This window comes from Pogoniulus pusillus, chromosome 39 (genome assembly GCF_015220805.1).
Source record: "Pogoniulus pusillus isolate bPogPus1 chromosome 39, bPogPus1.pri, whole genome shotgun sequence".
In the NCBI taxonomy this organism is placed as follows: Eukaryota; Metazoa; Chordata; class Aves; order Piciformes; family Lybiidae; genus Pogoniulus; species Pogoniulus pusillus.
In genome coordinates this window covers 2,268,963-2,284,666 of record NC_087302.1, presented here as the reverse complement: position 1 = coordinate 2,284,666, position 15,704 = coordinate 2,268,963, and the positions used below count along the sequence as shown (strand labels likewise).

The window sequence follows — 15,704 nt, the reverse complement described above, 5'->3', positions numbered from 1 at the left end:
CACTTCACTCTTTGCTGCAGGGTGCAGGGATTCCCATGCTCACATTTCCAGCCCCACATGAACCCCCAGCAGCTGTGTTCTGCAGCTCTGGTGCTTCGCTCCATGCAGTTCCTTCCCTCTTGCAAGGCACCAGCACAGCACTTTGCCTCCACAGATGGGTTTTATGCCTGTAAACTCTCCCTGCCCATCACCCTGATCCACCCAGACAGAACTCCTCCCTCTCTACTCTGCCCTAGTGAGGCCACAACTGGAGCACTGGGTTCTGGAGTCTCCAGTTAAGAGGGACAGGGAGACTGGAAACAGTCCAGTAGAGGCTATGAAGATGCTGAGGGGCCTGGAGAATCACTGTGATGAGAAATATTCTGGTCCCCTAATCACCTTTGCAGCCCTTTTGTGTCCCCTCTCTAGCAATTCCCTGTCCTTCTGGAAACCAGGAAGCCCAGAACTGGATGCACTGTTCCAGCTGTGGCCTCACCAGGGCAGAGCAGAAGGGCAGAAAAACCTCCCTTGACCTGCTCATTTTCTCATCCCATCCTGCTCCCTCCCCACCAGCAGCTGCTGGAGCAGGATCAGTGTTCACCCATCACCACTCAGAGACTTTGCAACAGTTTGCCTTCAGTTCTGGGCTCCCCAGTTGAAGAGGGACAGGGATGTGCAGGAGAGGGTCCAGTGGAGGGATGCGAGGATGAGGAGAGGGTTGGAGCACTGCCTGATGAGGAGAGGCTGAGACACCTGGGGCTGCTTGGACTGGAGAGGAGAAGACTCAGAGGGGATTTAATCAACATCTGTAACTGAGGGCTGGAGGTCAGGAGCGGGGGACAGGCTCTGCTCACTGCTCCCTGGGATAGGACAAGGAGCAGTGGATGGAAGCTGCAGCACAGGAGGTTGCAGCTCAACACAAGGGGCAACTTCTTGCCTGGAAGGGTCCCAGAGCACTGGCACAGTTTCTAATTGAGAGCTGGGGGTCAGGAGAGGGGCACAGGCTCTGCTCGCTACTCCCTGGGATAGGACAAGCAGCAATGGATGGAAGCTGCAGCACAGGAGGTGCCTGCTCAGCACAAGAGGGAACTTCTTGCCTGGAAGGGTCCCAGAGCCCTGGCACAGTTTCTAACTGAGAGCTGTGGGTCAGGAGGGGGGGACAGGCTCTGCTCACTACTCCCTGGGACAGGACAAGCAGCAATGGATGGAAGCTGCAGCACAGGAGGTTGCAGCTCAGCACAAGAGGCAACTTCTTGCCTGGAAGGGTCCCAGAGCCCTGGTACAGGCTGCCCAGAGAGGTTGTGGAGTCTCCTTGTGTGGAGCCTTTCCAGGCCTGTCTGGATGTATTCCTGTGTGCCCTGAGCTCTGTTGTATGGTCCTGCTCTGGCAGGGGGGGTTAGACTGGATGACCTCTTAGGTCCCTTCCCATCCTTGACATGCTTGTGAGCCTTTGAACAGGAGTGGAGTAAAGAGAGAAGGATAAGGAGAAGAAATCCTGCTTCTCCTTTTATTTTTTGCCTTCCTTTCCTTCCTTTCTTCCCTCTCCTTCTCCCCTCCTGCCCCAAAAGACAGAAAGACAAACCACGAACAACATAATTGCTGAAATGTGGCGTGTAATAATAGCTATTCAGGAGCTGATCATTCATATTAAACAGGGTGAAGCAAGCTCCTCATTTGCATGTTGGAGATGATATGCATTTCAAAAGTCATTTCCGCAGGGTATATGACTGACATTAATTCCCATGTGGAGCTGCTGCCTCCATCCTCCTGTCCCAGGGCTCCCAAACCCGTGCAGGGTGCCGCAGCGCTGGCGGCAGGAGGTGAATGGGGTGGCAGGGATTTGGTGGTGGTTGGAAAGAAGGAGTGCTGGAGGGAGAAGCACAGTCAGAGCTTTCCAAGGAAGTGTAGAATGGGAGGAGTTGGAAGGGATCTCTGGAGACAGAGGTGACCCACACAGAGGCAGGTCCCTGCCCCAACCGGACAGAAGTGAGTGCAGGAGGTATGGAGAACACAGTCAAGAAAGGGAAAAGAGGAGAACCACAATGGCAGAGCCTGGAAAAGTGTCAAAGCTTCTCCCAGAGACAAACTTTCTGAACAGAACCTCACTAAGGTGAGGGATTGGAAGTGAGCTCTGGAGATCATCCAGTCCAACTCCCCCTGCTAAAGCAGGGCAACCACAGCAGCTTGCCCAGGGTCACAATGCCCAGGGGAGGTTGGAAGCTTTGCAGAGACTCCACAACCTCTCTGGGCAGCCTGCTCCAGGCCTCCAGCACTCTCCCACCAAATGAGTTTCTCCTCATCTTCAGATGGAACCTCCTGGGTTCCAGTTTGTGCCCATTGCCCCTTGTGCTGTCCCTGGGCACCACTGAGAAGAGCCTGGCCCCAGCCTCTTGCCCTCCACCCTTTAGCTCTTGCTGAGCATTGCTCAAACCCCCTCTAGAGCTGCTCTTCTCCAGGCTCAACAGCCACAGGGCTCTCAGCCTTTGGTCCTCACAGGACCTGCTCCAGGCCCTTCACCACCCTCATAGCCTTCACTGGCCTCTCTCCAGCAGTCCCTCTTTAAGTGGGGAGCCCAGAACTGGACACAATACTCCGTATGTGGCCTCAGCAGGGCACCAGGATGGATCAGGAAAGGATGGGATGGTCACCTATGGATGCTGCATATGGAACAAAAGATAAAAGAAGGAAGAACGAAAACCACCTTTTGTCCTCAAAACCTACATCTGCTCCTTCCCACCTGCCCAACATCAGCCAGCATCCTGCAGAAACAGGAAATTATTGCTGGGGAGGGACTTCCCAGGATATCAGGGACTGACAGGACTGGGGGGAATGGAGCAAAGGTGGAGGTGGGTAGGTTCAGGCTGGATGCGAGGAGGAAGTTGTTGAGCAGGAGAGTGGTGAGAGGCTGGAATGGGTTGCCCAGGGAGGTGGTTGAGGCCCCATGGCTGGAGGTGTTTAAGGTCAGGCTGGATGAGGCTGTGGGCAGCCTGCTCTGGGGTAGGGTTAGTCCCTGGGCATGGCAGGGGGGTTGGAACTGGCTGCTCCTTGTGGTCCCTTCCAACCCTGTCTGATTCTGTGATTCTTTCCTCATTTTCCCCTCTGAAATCCATGCTCTGAGCAGGTCTCCTGGGGAAAGCCAGGCTCTGCCCACAGGCAGCAGTCCCCAGGGCATCACCAAGGCCAGGACTCAAAAAGGGATTGGACTTTTACATGGAGAACAGGAATACCCAGAGCTAGTTACAAGAGGAATATCCAGAGCTAGTTACAAGAGGAATATCCAGAGCTAGCTACAAGAGGAAGTAGTAAAAGAAGGCAAAAAATAAGGATGAAAAGGGAAAAGTTTTTGGAAAGGATGTCAAACTTTCCTGGCTTCAGGGCATAAATTGAAGCTGAGCTATTGGGAATTAGGAAGAGGAAATCTGTCTCCTGCTGGAAGAGCTGCAACCATAGGATTGCTCCATCAGCCCTGCCAGAGGTGGGATGCTGGAGCAGATGAACTGGTGCCAGGGTCCAGCTGGTGATTCTCTCAGCCTTGGGACACACCAGGCCAGTTGGGTTCCCTCTCCAACTCTACTAAAACTCTACTTCCCCTTCACAAACCCTGCTGGGATCCTGCACTGTCTGGGTTCCCAAGACTGCAAGGGAAGTAATAAAAGAAAGCAGTAATAATAATAATGAAAAAATATTTCCATTCATATAAAAGTTAAAGGTTGTGTAAAAGAAAAGAGAGAGAGGGAGGAAAAAGAGGGAGGGAAAAAAAAGAAGTCCAAACCTCAGTGTCTGGAAGGTTATAAAGTTTTACATTGGGAAGGAGTTGGTTTTCCAGCCAGGACTGAGCTGGGATGACTGAAGCTGTGCTGGGAAGAGCAAAAGCCATCTGCCAGAGCTGAAGCCCACGTGCAGCCGGGAGGGCTCTGCAGCATCCCAGCTCCTCCTGCTTTTCATCTGGATTAGTTCAAACGCATCCAATGGTTTAGGGATTCTCCAGCCGCGGGTATCCAGAGAGGGTCTAAAAGAGGATCAGACCTTCCCCCAGGCAGCCTCTGCGTCCGGACACTCACCGCGGCAAGGTTCCACACCCAGATAGAGTAAAATGGGATGGGTTTAGCTTAAAAGGGGAGGAAAGGAGCCCCTCAAGGAAGGGCAGAAGCACCGCAAGTGGATTGCTGATTGCCTCCCCCCCCCCTCCCCGCCTCCCAACCACCTCCTTCAGCATCCTCTCTGCCTTTTCCCCCCCACACCCTCCTCTCCTTTACTCATCCGCGCACCTCTCGCAGGGCAAAGAGAAAGAAGCAGCCTCACGACCGGAGAAAGGAATCCCCCTGCCTTCAAGCAGCACCATATGGCAACGGCAGCATATTAATTACCAGGGCTTTTTAATTAACAGTTGCTTCATCAGAGCAGTAACATTGCCTTGACATCCCCTGACTCGCCGCTAACCTGCGCGGTGTGCACCACGCTGAGGCATCAATTCGCTTTTATTGACATCCCCTCCCCTCCCCCCCCCCCCCCCCCAGAAACGGGCACCATACCAGCGGCTGCCAATTAGCACCTCTACACTCTCTAATTAGCGCAATTAACAGCCTGATGGATGCCCAGAGCTCCCCTGCAAAGGAGGGTGCAGATCAGCGGCTCCTGTCGCATACACGTGTGCCCGACACGTGTGTGCCGTGCTCTGCAGGGTCCCACAGGAGCAATGTGTGTGTCATGCCACAGGGCTTGGCATCTCCAAGGAGGCTGGCACTGCCATGGAGCATGGCACGATGGATGGACTTGACCTCAAAGGGTCATTTTCAACCAAAATGATTCTATGATCATTGCATAGCCTGGAATCGCTGTGGAGCCCAGCATCACCATGGAGCTTGGCATCAGCTGTGGAGCCTGGCACCATTAGGGAGCTCAGTGCTGTGATGGAGCCTGGCACCACTATGGAGCTTGGCGTTGCTGTGGAGCCTGACACCACTAGGGAGCTCAGTGCTGTGAGGGAGCTTAGTGCTGCAATGGAGCCTGGCACCACTATGGAGCTTGGCATTGCTGTGGAGCCTGACACCACTAGGGATCTCAGTGCTGTGAGGGAGCTTAGTGCTGCAATGGAGCCTGGCACCACTATGGAGCTTGGCATTGTTGTGGAGCCTGACACTACTAGGGAGCTCAGTGCTGTGAGGGAGCTTAGTGCTGCAATGGAGCCTGGCATCACTATGGAGCTTGGCATTGATGTGGAGCCTGACACTACTAGGGATCTCAGAGCTGTGAGGGAGCTTAGCACTGCAATGGAGCCTGGCATCACTATGGAGCTTGGCATTGCTGTGGAGCCTGACACCACTAGGGAGCTCAGTGCTGTGAGGGAGCTTAGTGCTGCAATGGAGCCTGGCACCACTATGGAGCTTGGCATTGCTGTGGAGCCTGACACCACTAGGGAGCTCAGTGCTGTGAGGGAGCTTAGCACTGCAATGGAGCCTGGCACCACTATGGAGCTTGGCATTGCTATGGAGCTTAGCACTGCAATGGAGCCTGGCACCACTACAGAGCTTAGCACTGCGATGAAGCCTGGCAACACTATAGAGCTTAGCACTGCAAGGAAGCCTGGTACCACTATGGAGCTTAGCACTGCAATGGAGCCTGACACCACTATGGAGCTTAGCACTGCAATGAAGCCTGGTACCACTGTGGAGCTTAGCATTGCAATGGAGCTTAGCACTGTGATGGAGTCTGGCACCACTATGGAGCTTAGCACTGCAATGGAGCTTAGCACTGTGATGGAGCCTGGCACCGCTATGGAGCTTAGCACTGCAACGGAGCTTAACACTGCAATGGAGCTTAGCAGTGCAAAGAAGCCTGGCACCACTATGGAGCTTAGCACTGTGATGGAGCTTAGCACTGCAATGGAGCTTAGCACTGCAAAGAAGCCTGGCACCACTATGGAGCTTAGCACTGTGATGGAGCTTAGCACTGCAGTGGAGCCTGGCACCACTATGGAGCTTAGCACTGCAGTGGAGCCTGGCACCACTATGGAGCTTAGCACTGCAACGGAGCTTAGCACTGCAAAGAAACCTGGCACCACTATGGAGCTTAGCACTACAATGGAGCTTAGCACTGTGATGGAGCCTGGCACCGCTATGGAGCTTAGCACTACAATGGAGCTTAGCATTGTGATGGAGCCTGGCACCGCTATGGAGCTTAGCACTGCAATGGAGCTTAGCATTGTGATGGAGCCTGGCACCGCTATGGAGCTTAGCACTGCAACGGAGCTTAGCACTGCAAAGAAACCTGGCACCACTATGGAGCTTAGCACTGTGGTGGAGCCTGGCACCACTATGGAGCTTAGCACTGCAGTGGAGCCTGGCACCACTACGGAGCTTAGCATTGCGATGGAGCTTAGCACTGTAATGGAGACTGGTACCACTATGGATCTTAGCACTGCAATGCAGCCTGGCACCATCATGGAGCTCAGTATCACTTAGAAGCCTGGCATCGTCACAGAACCTGGCTTTACCATGAAGCATCACTACAGAGCATCACTTACCATCACTACAGAGCTTAGCATTGCAATGGAGCCTGGCACTGCCATGCAGCCTTCCCAACCCCCAACAGAAAAGGCAGGATGGACATTTGAGCCTCAAAGCAAAGCTGTGCAAGCAAAGGCTGTGGAGTGTCCAGGAGCAGGAAGAGGAAACAGAGCATTTCCAGAGATTTCTGCCCAAAAGCTGCTGCTGAATTTTGGAGCATCCAGCCCCAGCCAAAGCGATGCCACTTGTCCACCTGGCCCAGCTGCATGGGCATGAAAAATCAAACAGAGCTGCTCAGATCCCCCAAGAGCTGCAGAAACAGGCACAGCCAGCACCAGGAGCTCTGAAGAAGCAATTCCCTGAGCAAGTGTTTTAGCAGCTTCTCCTATTTTTAAATACCCCCAATTCTGGAGCCCTCAGGGGCTCCCTAACTTTGGGCTGCCCTTCACAGGCTGCAGCAGGACCCAGCATCTTGGGCAGCTTCTCCTCATTGTCCCTGCCCCCATCCCCACACTGACAGCAGTGGGTGCCACTTGGCCTCATTTTCCCCAGATGCAAACCAAAAGAGCATCCTCAGCTCAAAGTCATCATTGCAGGGGAGGCAGCCTCAAGTTGCAGCAGGAGAGGTTTAGCTTGGACACGAGGAACAATTTCCTCACCAAAAGGGTCACCAGGCACTGGAACAGGCAGTGGTGGAGTCACCATCTCTGGAGGGGGTTCAAAGTTGTTTGGATGAGGAGCTGAGGGCCACAGTTGCGTACAGGAGAGGTTTGGTTACGGTTGGACTCTTATTGCTGTCTACATCTACCTGAGGGGAGGTTGTGGCCAGGAGGAGGTTGCTCTCTTCTCTCAGGTGGCCAGCACCAGAACAAGAGGACACAGCCTCAGGCTATACCAGGGGAAATTTAGGCTGGAGGTGAGGAGAAAGTTCTTCCCTGAGAGAGTCATTGGCCACTGGAATGGGCTGCCCGGGGAGGTGGTGGAGTCGCCGTCCCTGGAGCTGTTCAAGGCAGGACTGGACGTGGCACTTGGTGCCATGGTCTGGCCTTGAGCTCTGTGCTAAAGGGTTGGACTTGATGATCTGTGAGGTCTCTTCCAACCTTGGTGATACTGTGAGACTGTGATACTGTGTGACTCAATGATCTTAAGGCCTTTTCCAACCAGGTGATTTCATGCTTCTGAGGGTACTGGCAGATGATGGAGGAGCACAGACCCATCAGAACTCCTGCAAGACACTCCTCTGCATGGCTGGGAGGAGAGCAGGACTCAGGGGAGCTGGATCCCAGGCATTGGATCTGTTCCAAGCTAGAGGAAAGTTGAGCAACCTGCCCGGCCAGATCCGACACCTTGGAGGCTTTCGGAAGTGGCTCACTAATCTTAAAAGGCTTTGGCTTGAGGAGAAGCAGCAGCCAGGATTGCTCTGAGTGCCTTTTTACCCTTTAATTAACACATAAACACATGGAAATGTGGAAAGGGGATTAAAATAAAAGTCTGGGGGAGCTGAACTGAAGCTGGAGCATTACTGTAAATTAGAAAAGGTTTAAGGAAGCAAGGACCAGCTAAGCCTGGGCACTGCTTTAATGGGATCTCACCTCTGGCCACTTTCATCTCCCACTTTCATCTCTCTCCCAGCAACTTTACTGGTAAGAGTCAACCTCTGGGCCCTGTCTGGTGGGCAGATCTGTCTCACCTTTGGCCATCCTGGCTGCACTCGCTAGGTAGCAGTAACTATCAGGCAGCAGGGAGCGTTTGCTGCTCCACAGCAATGAAGCAAGGATGATCACTGTCACCTCACCCAAAGAGCCAGGAAAGCATCACCAACAGGAGAAGCAGCCCTTGAGATCATGCCACGCTGGGCAGCAGGACACAGCACTGCTGCTGGGCTTCTCCATAGCCCACCTCTCTGAAGTCCAGCTCCTTTGGAGTATCCTTTGATCTCCAGAGCTCACATCCATGCATGAGACACCCTCACAACATCCTTTGTGATCCACAGCTTTCACCCATGAGATACCCACACATGAAGTGCCCTCAGAGCACCCTTTGTAATCCACAGCTTTCACCTATGAGATACCCACACATGAGATGCCCTCAGAGCATCCTTTGCTATCCACAGCTTTCACCCATGAGATACCCACACATGAGATGCCCTCAGAGCATCCTTTGTGATCCACAGCTTTCACCTATGAAATACCCACACATGAGATGCCCTCAGAGCATCCTTTGCTATCCACAGCTTTCACCCATGAGATACCCACACATGAGATGCCCTCAGAGCATCCTTTGTGATCCACATCTCTCACTCATGAGATACCCATGCATGAGGTGCCCTCAGAGCACCCTTTGTGATCCACATCTCTCACTCATGAGATACCCATGCATGAGATGCCCTCAGAGCACCCTTTGTGATCCACACCTTTCACCTATGAGATACCCACATATGAGATGCCCTCAGAGCATCCTTTGTGATCCACAGCTTTCACTCATGAGATACCCATGCATGAGATGCCCTCAGAGCACCCTTTGTGATCCACATCTCTCACCCATGAGATACCCATACATGAGATGCCCTCAGAGCACCCTTTGTGATCCACAGCTTTCACCTATGAGATACCCATGCACAAGATACCCTCAGAGCACCCTTTGCTATCCACAGCTTACACCCATGAGATACCCACACATGAGGTGCCCTCAGAGTATCCTTTGTGATCCACAGCTTTCACCCATGAGATACCCACACATGAGGTGCCCTCAGAGCACCCTTTGTGATCCACAGCTTTCACCCATGAGATACCCACACATGAGGTGCCCTCACAGCACCCTTTGTGATCCACAGCTTTCACCCATGAAATATCCACACATGAGGTGCCCTCAGAGCACCCTTTGTGATCCACAGCTTTCACCCATGAGATACCCACACATGAGATGCCCTCAGAGCACCCTTTGTGATCCACATCTCTCACTCGTGAGCTACCCATGCATGAGATGCCCTCAGAGCACCCTTTGTGATCCACATCTCTCACTCGTGAGCTACCCATGCATGAGATGCCCTCAGAGCACCCTTTGCTACCCACAGCTTTCACCCATGAGCTACCCATGCATGAGATGCCCTCAGAGCACCCTTTGTGATCCACAGCTTTCACCCATGAGATACCCATGCATGAGATGCCCTCAGAGCACCCTTTGTGATCCACAGCTTTCACCCATGAGATACCCATGCATGAGATGCCCTCAGAGCACCCTTTGCTACCCACAGCTTACACCCATGAGATACCCATGCATGAGGTGCCCTCAGAGCACCCTTTGTGATCCACAGCTTCCACCCATGAGATACCCATGCACAAGATACCCTCAGAGCACCCTTTGCTATCCACAGCTTTCACCCATGAGATACCCATGCATGAGATGCCCTCAGAGCACCCTTTGCTCTCCAGAGCTCACACAACACAGCAGCGAGGGGCACCCTGCTGGTCACCAGCTCCACGGAAGAAATCCCTCACTCACTGCCCACCACAGCAAACCATCCCACCTGGAGACACAGGGCATGCCTAGGGGACACTGAGGGCTGGCACTGCTCCCGTTTCCTGCCACACTTCAAGGAACATTAAAACCCCTCTAGTGGGTGTGAGGCTGGCAGGGACAAGGGCACAGCCGGTGCCAGGCTGGTGGCGGGCACGTGCCGGGTGCCATCCTGTGGCTCCATCCTCCTGGTTCCATGGATGTGCTCTTGAGAAGATTAAAAAGAAGAAAGAAAGGAAGGAAAAAGAGGAGAGGGGGGGGGGTGAAAAAAAAAAGAGCCCCACTCCATCTCATTAAGAAAGTAAACACAAGAGCCGTCTAAGTGTCTAATTAAGCTTCTAATTAGTCCCTGCTTGTTACTAATGCAAATTAGATTACGCCGCTTAACTACAGCATGTCCACAACACCCTTGTTAATTGCGGCCTTTTGAAATTAAATTACTCCCTAATTAGCATATCAAAGGCATTGATTCGGAGCCAGGAAAGATGAGGGCAGGAGGAAGCCGAACGCCAAGTTTTGTTAATCAGGGACATCTAATTAAATAGTGACGTGGAGCACGGGGGGCTCCTGCCGCTGCTGCTCCAAAAGCCTCCTGTGTGGGCCCACAGGGGACTCCCCCTTAGCCCCCACCTTTGGTGGGTGCTGGTGGCCTGCACCCAGTGTGGGTCATCGTTGCCGTGCCAGAGCATCCCTGCAGGTCTGGTACCTGCATCCCGATGGATCACAGTCTCACAGTGTCACCAAGGTTGGAAGAGACCTCACAGATCATCAAGTCCAACCCTTTAGCACAGAGCTCAAGGCCAGACCATGGCACCAAGTGCCACGTCCAGTCCTGCCTTGAACAGCTCCAGGGACGGCGACTCCACCACCTCCCCGGGCAGCCCATTCCAGTGTCCAATGACTCTCTCAGGGAAGAACTTTCTCCTCACCTCCAGCCTAAATCTCCCCTGGCACAGCCTGAGGCTGTGTCCTCTCGTTCTGGTGCTGGCCACCTGAGAGAAGAGAGCAACCTCCTCCTGGCCACAACCTCCCCTCAGGTAGTTGCAGACAGCAATGAGGTCTGCCCTGAGCCTCCTCTTCTCCAGGCTAACCAATCCCAGCTCCCTCAGCCTCTCCTCGTAGGGCTGTGCTCAAGGCCTCTCCCCAGCCTCGTTGCCCTTCTCTGGACACGCTCAAGCATCTCAATGTCCCTCCTAAACTGGGGGGCCCAGATCCGTGCTGCAGGCAGCAAAGGCAGCTCCAGGAGGCTCCTGCGGAGCTACACCTGTGGTCATGGTGCCAGCAGCCAGCTCTGGCAGCAGGGAGGGGGTTTAAAGCAGACTCCCAGTGGAGCAAAACTAGAAGTGGATTCATTGGATGTTAGGAAGAAGTTCTTCAGCATGAGGGTGCTGAGAGCCTGGCACAGGTTGCCCAGGGAGGTGGTAGAAGCTTCATCCCTGGAGGTTTTTAAGGCCAGGATGGATGTGGCTCTGAGCAAGCTGATGTAGAGTGAGGTGTCCCTGCCCATGGCAGCGGAGCTGGAACTGGATGATCCTTGAGGTCCTTTCCAGCCCTGACAATTCTGTGATTCTCATCCCCTCATAAACATTTGCTTTCCTTCTGCCCAATGTGTTCTGAATGGGAATTCAAAAGGAAAATTGTCCCAAAGCACAGACACAGACCTGCAGCCCCTCACACTCATGGGGCAGGGTCTGCCCTCACCCCCCAGCCTCCTGTAGAGCATCCCTAAATCCTCAGCACAGCCAGACAGGAAGCAGAAAAGGTACCCAGGCGAGGATGAGCAGGGCTAGAAACAGGCACCAGCATCTCTCATCTCTAGGAGCCTGAATCCAGTTGTGCCCAAGAAGTACTTGCCACGATGGGATGGCAGGGACAGCATGTGGCACAGCGGAAGGATGCTCACACCAGTGGCCCTGGCATCAAATCACCCTTTGCCCAGGGCACCTGACTGGATGGGCACAGCCCATAACACAGGAGAAATGCACCCATGAGGCATTGGCATCAAATCACCCTCTGCCCAGGGCACCAGATTGATGGACACAGCCCATGACACAGGAGGAATGCACCCATGTGGCATTGGCATCAAATCACCCTCTGCCTAGGCCACCAGACTGGATGGGACAGTGCACAACACAGTGGGGGATGCCTGCAGTGGTGGCCTTGGCACAAAGTCACCTCTCATTCAGTGGACTGAATGGGACAACACAAGGCACAGAGGGATGCTGGTACCAACGGCCTGAGCATTGAATCACTTCTTGCTCAGGGCATCAAATCACTTGTTGCTTAGGGCATCAGATCAGGGTGCCAGCCTCCACTCCAGCAGCCTGTGGCCATCAGCAAGTGTCCAACTCATCTCTGTTCTCCAGAGGCAACAAAGCCTCTTCCCCAGTCCCAAGTGGGCACATCCTCCCCTTATCACCAACCCCCCCCCAAAACCTCCAGTCCCAAATTCACACTGGGGCACGACAGAGGACCAGGGCAGAGTCTGCATCTAAAAGTACCCCAGGAGTGAACTCACTTCAAGGAGAGCAAAAACGAAGCAACCACCTAATTCCAAAGTGATTTCACTAAATTCCTGACTGACCCAGTTCTTCACAGCCTGTAACTTTCCCTCTCTCTCTCTCTCTTTCTCTTTCTTTTTGTTTAAAGGAGTGGGAAGGGAAAAAAAAACCCCACCAAAGGGACGAAGATTGGAAAAGTTTAACAGAGGGAGAAAAAGTCTATTAAGAAATAAAATAATAATCATTAAAAAAGGCAAAAAGCAGGCAGCTCATCTCAGGAGGAGGTGGAGGGGGGGGGAAGAGTGGAAATAGGAAAGAAAGGAAAATCACTTCTCCAGCTGCCGAGACAGAGGAGGAGGAGGAGAATAGAGAGGCTGAGAGAGAAGGAGCTGTGCACTTCTAATTGAAAAGAGGGAGATTCAAATGCAATCTCCAATATCCCCCATGAAAGAAAGGAAGAAAGAAAGAAAGAAAGAGGGAGCCTGGCTGCTTTGCTACGCCGAGAAATTGCTAAAGCCTCCAACTTTCTTTCTCTCCCCCTGCTTGGGAAGTTGGAGGAGAGAGGGATGAGAGAAAGGAAAGGATTGGGGGGGTGGAGGGGGTAAGAAAAAGGTCTTTTATATGCGAGGAACTCAAGGGAATAGAGGAGGAGGGTGGGGAGAGAGTAAGTTTGATTCATTTATTTTATGAGCTGAGTTTAAATATATATATATATATATATCTTGGGGAAAAAAGAGTTTTCATCATGTCAGAGTGTTTGGAAGCAGAAAGGAGAGAAGAGAAAGAAGTGGAGGCACACACACACACACACACACACACGCACGACAAAAAGAAAGCAACTAAGAACAGAAGGGCCAGCTCCAACCACCCGCCGCCGTGACGAGGCTCTCTCCCGACCAGATTCAATTAATTGATAACAAGAGGCATCAAATTAATTTTTCAAGGATGTTAGATTTTGATGAAGGGAAAAAAAAAAAAGAAGAAGAAAAAAAAAAAAAGGAAAGAAAAGAAAAAGCAGAGGGGGGAAGAGGGGAAAAAAAAAAGCCTCATCTCTCTGATTTTAATCGGGGCGGCGTTTAAAAGGCATAAATGAATATCCCTTTCTAATCATCTGAGGCGCCGAGGAAGCACCGAGCAGTTAAGGCGAACATTCAAATCGTTTAATTAGGGGGTGGGGAGGGAAGGGAGGTGATGAGTGGGAAGTGGGAAGGGTGTGGAGGGGGAAGGGGACTCCGGGTTGGGGTAGTTTTTAGTGGTTTGGGTTTTTTTTTTTTTCCCCTTCTTCACAGTGTCACAGTGTCACAGTATCATCAGGGTTGGAAGAGACCTCACAGATCATCAAGTTCAACCCTTTAGCACAGAGCTCAAGGCCAGACCATGGCACCAAGTGCCACGTCCAGTCCTGCCTTGAACAGCCCCAGGGACGGCGACTCCACCACCTCCCCGGGCAGCCCATTCCAGTGGCCAATGACTCTCTCAGGGAAGAACTTTCTCCTCACCTCCAGCCTAAATCTCCCCTGGCACAGCCTGAGGCTGTGTCCTCTCGTTCTGGTGCTGGCCACCTGAGAGAAGAGAGCAACCTCCTCCTGGCCACAACCTCCCCTCAGGTAGTTGCAGACAGCAATGAGGTCTGCCCTGAGCCTCCTCTTCTCCAGGCTAACCAATCCCAGCTCCCTCAGCCTCTCCTCGTAGGGCTGTGCTCAAGGCCTCTCCCCAGCCTCGTTGCCCTTCTCTGGACACGCTCAAGCATCTCAATGTCCCTCCTAAACTGGGGGGCCCAGAACTGAACACAGCACTCAAGGTGTGGTCTAACCAGTGCAGAGTCCAGGGGCAGAATGACCTCCCTGCTCCTGCTGGCCACACCATTCCTGATGCAGGCCAGGATGCCACTGGCTCTCTTGGCCACCTGGGCACACTGCTGGCTCCTGTTCAGGTGATTATCAATCAGCACCCCCAGATCCCTCTCTGTCTGGCTGTTCTCCAGCCACTCCGACCCTAGCCTGTATCTCTCCATACAGGAGAGCTTTATGAAGAAATTCTTTTTAATGTTGGTTCTTTCAAGCATCTTTGCTCTCTCTTCAACCATCTTTGCTCTCTCTTCAACCTTCCGACCCCCTCCGAGCCCCAGCTCAAGCTTCCCAACCGCCTCGGCACATGCACTTGGTAAAACATCTCACAGAGGTTTGGTTGCTTCCCCGCACTCCTCAGTGGTTTGGTTGCTTTCCCCCACCCCTCCCCAATTCCCCTCTCCTTTTGGATAGAGACTGTTCCCCAGCACAATCTAATTAACAAAGATGATAATTAATAGGGTGGAGGGGGGAAAAAATCATAGGGAAGGAGAAGAAGAAAAAAAATAAAGTAGGGAAAAAATACTCCAAACTCCCAGGGAAGAGGGGGGGGGGAAAGGCAGGAAGAGGAATGTGATTTCCCAGCTGGCTGTTAGAGCTGCTCTGCGCTCCCGCATGGGACGGGGGGGTTCAGGCAGGGGGGAACTTTCAGCACCAACAAGCCCCCCCCCCCAAGCTCCTCCAAATCCTGGTAAAATAATCAAATGCCCTTCCCCTGCCTGCGACCTGGGACAGGGCATGGTGAGAGCAGAGCCTCAGCCTCAAGGCTGCCGTGGCAGGGCCAGGATGGCAGCGTGGGTGCATGTGTGTGCACGGCAGCATGCCTGCTTGGGCACCCCCAAACACACCCAGCTGTGTGCCCCCGTGCAGCTGTGCACCCCCCCAAAGGTGCTTCTGCACACCTATCCAGCTGTGCACCCCCACACATGCTTCCCCCACACCCATCCAGCTGTGCAACTCCCCAAAGGTGCTTCTGCACACCCATCCAGCTGTGCACCCCCATACATATGCTTCCCCCACACCCATCCAGCTGTGCAACTCTCCAAAGGTGCTTCTGCACACACATCCAGCTGTGCACCCCCACACATGCTTCCCCCACACCCATCCAGCTGTGCAACTCTCCAAAGGTGCTTCTGCACACACATCCAGCTGTGCACCCCCATACATATGCTTCCCCCACACCCATCCAGCTGTGCAACTCTCCAAAGGTGCTTCTGCACACACATCCAGCTGTGCACCCCCACACATGCTTCCCCCACACCCATCCAGCTGTGCAACTCCCCAAAGGTGCTTCTGCACACCCATCCAGCTGTGCACCCCCATACATATGCTTCCCCCACACCTATCCAGTTGTA

General features: G+C 53.2%; 1 protein-coding gene across 5 annotated transcripts in view; it reads right to left on the bottom strand.

Annotated features, from left to right (window-relative positions):
- FOXP4 (forkhead box P4) overlaps positions 1–15,704 on the bottom strand; it is a 96,065-nt gene that overhangs the window by 65,182 nt on the left and 15,179 nt on the right. The window contains exon 1 of one of the 5 annotated variants that reach the window (XM_064173638.1): positions 4,248–4,304. The exons of the other annotated variants lie outside the window; for them this stretch is intronic. The gene's annotated coding sequence lies outside the window, so the exon portion shown is untranslated. Of the gene's footprint in view, positions 1–4,247; positions 4,305–15,704 lie in introns of those variants that run through there. 5 annotated transcript variants of the gene reach the window in all.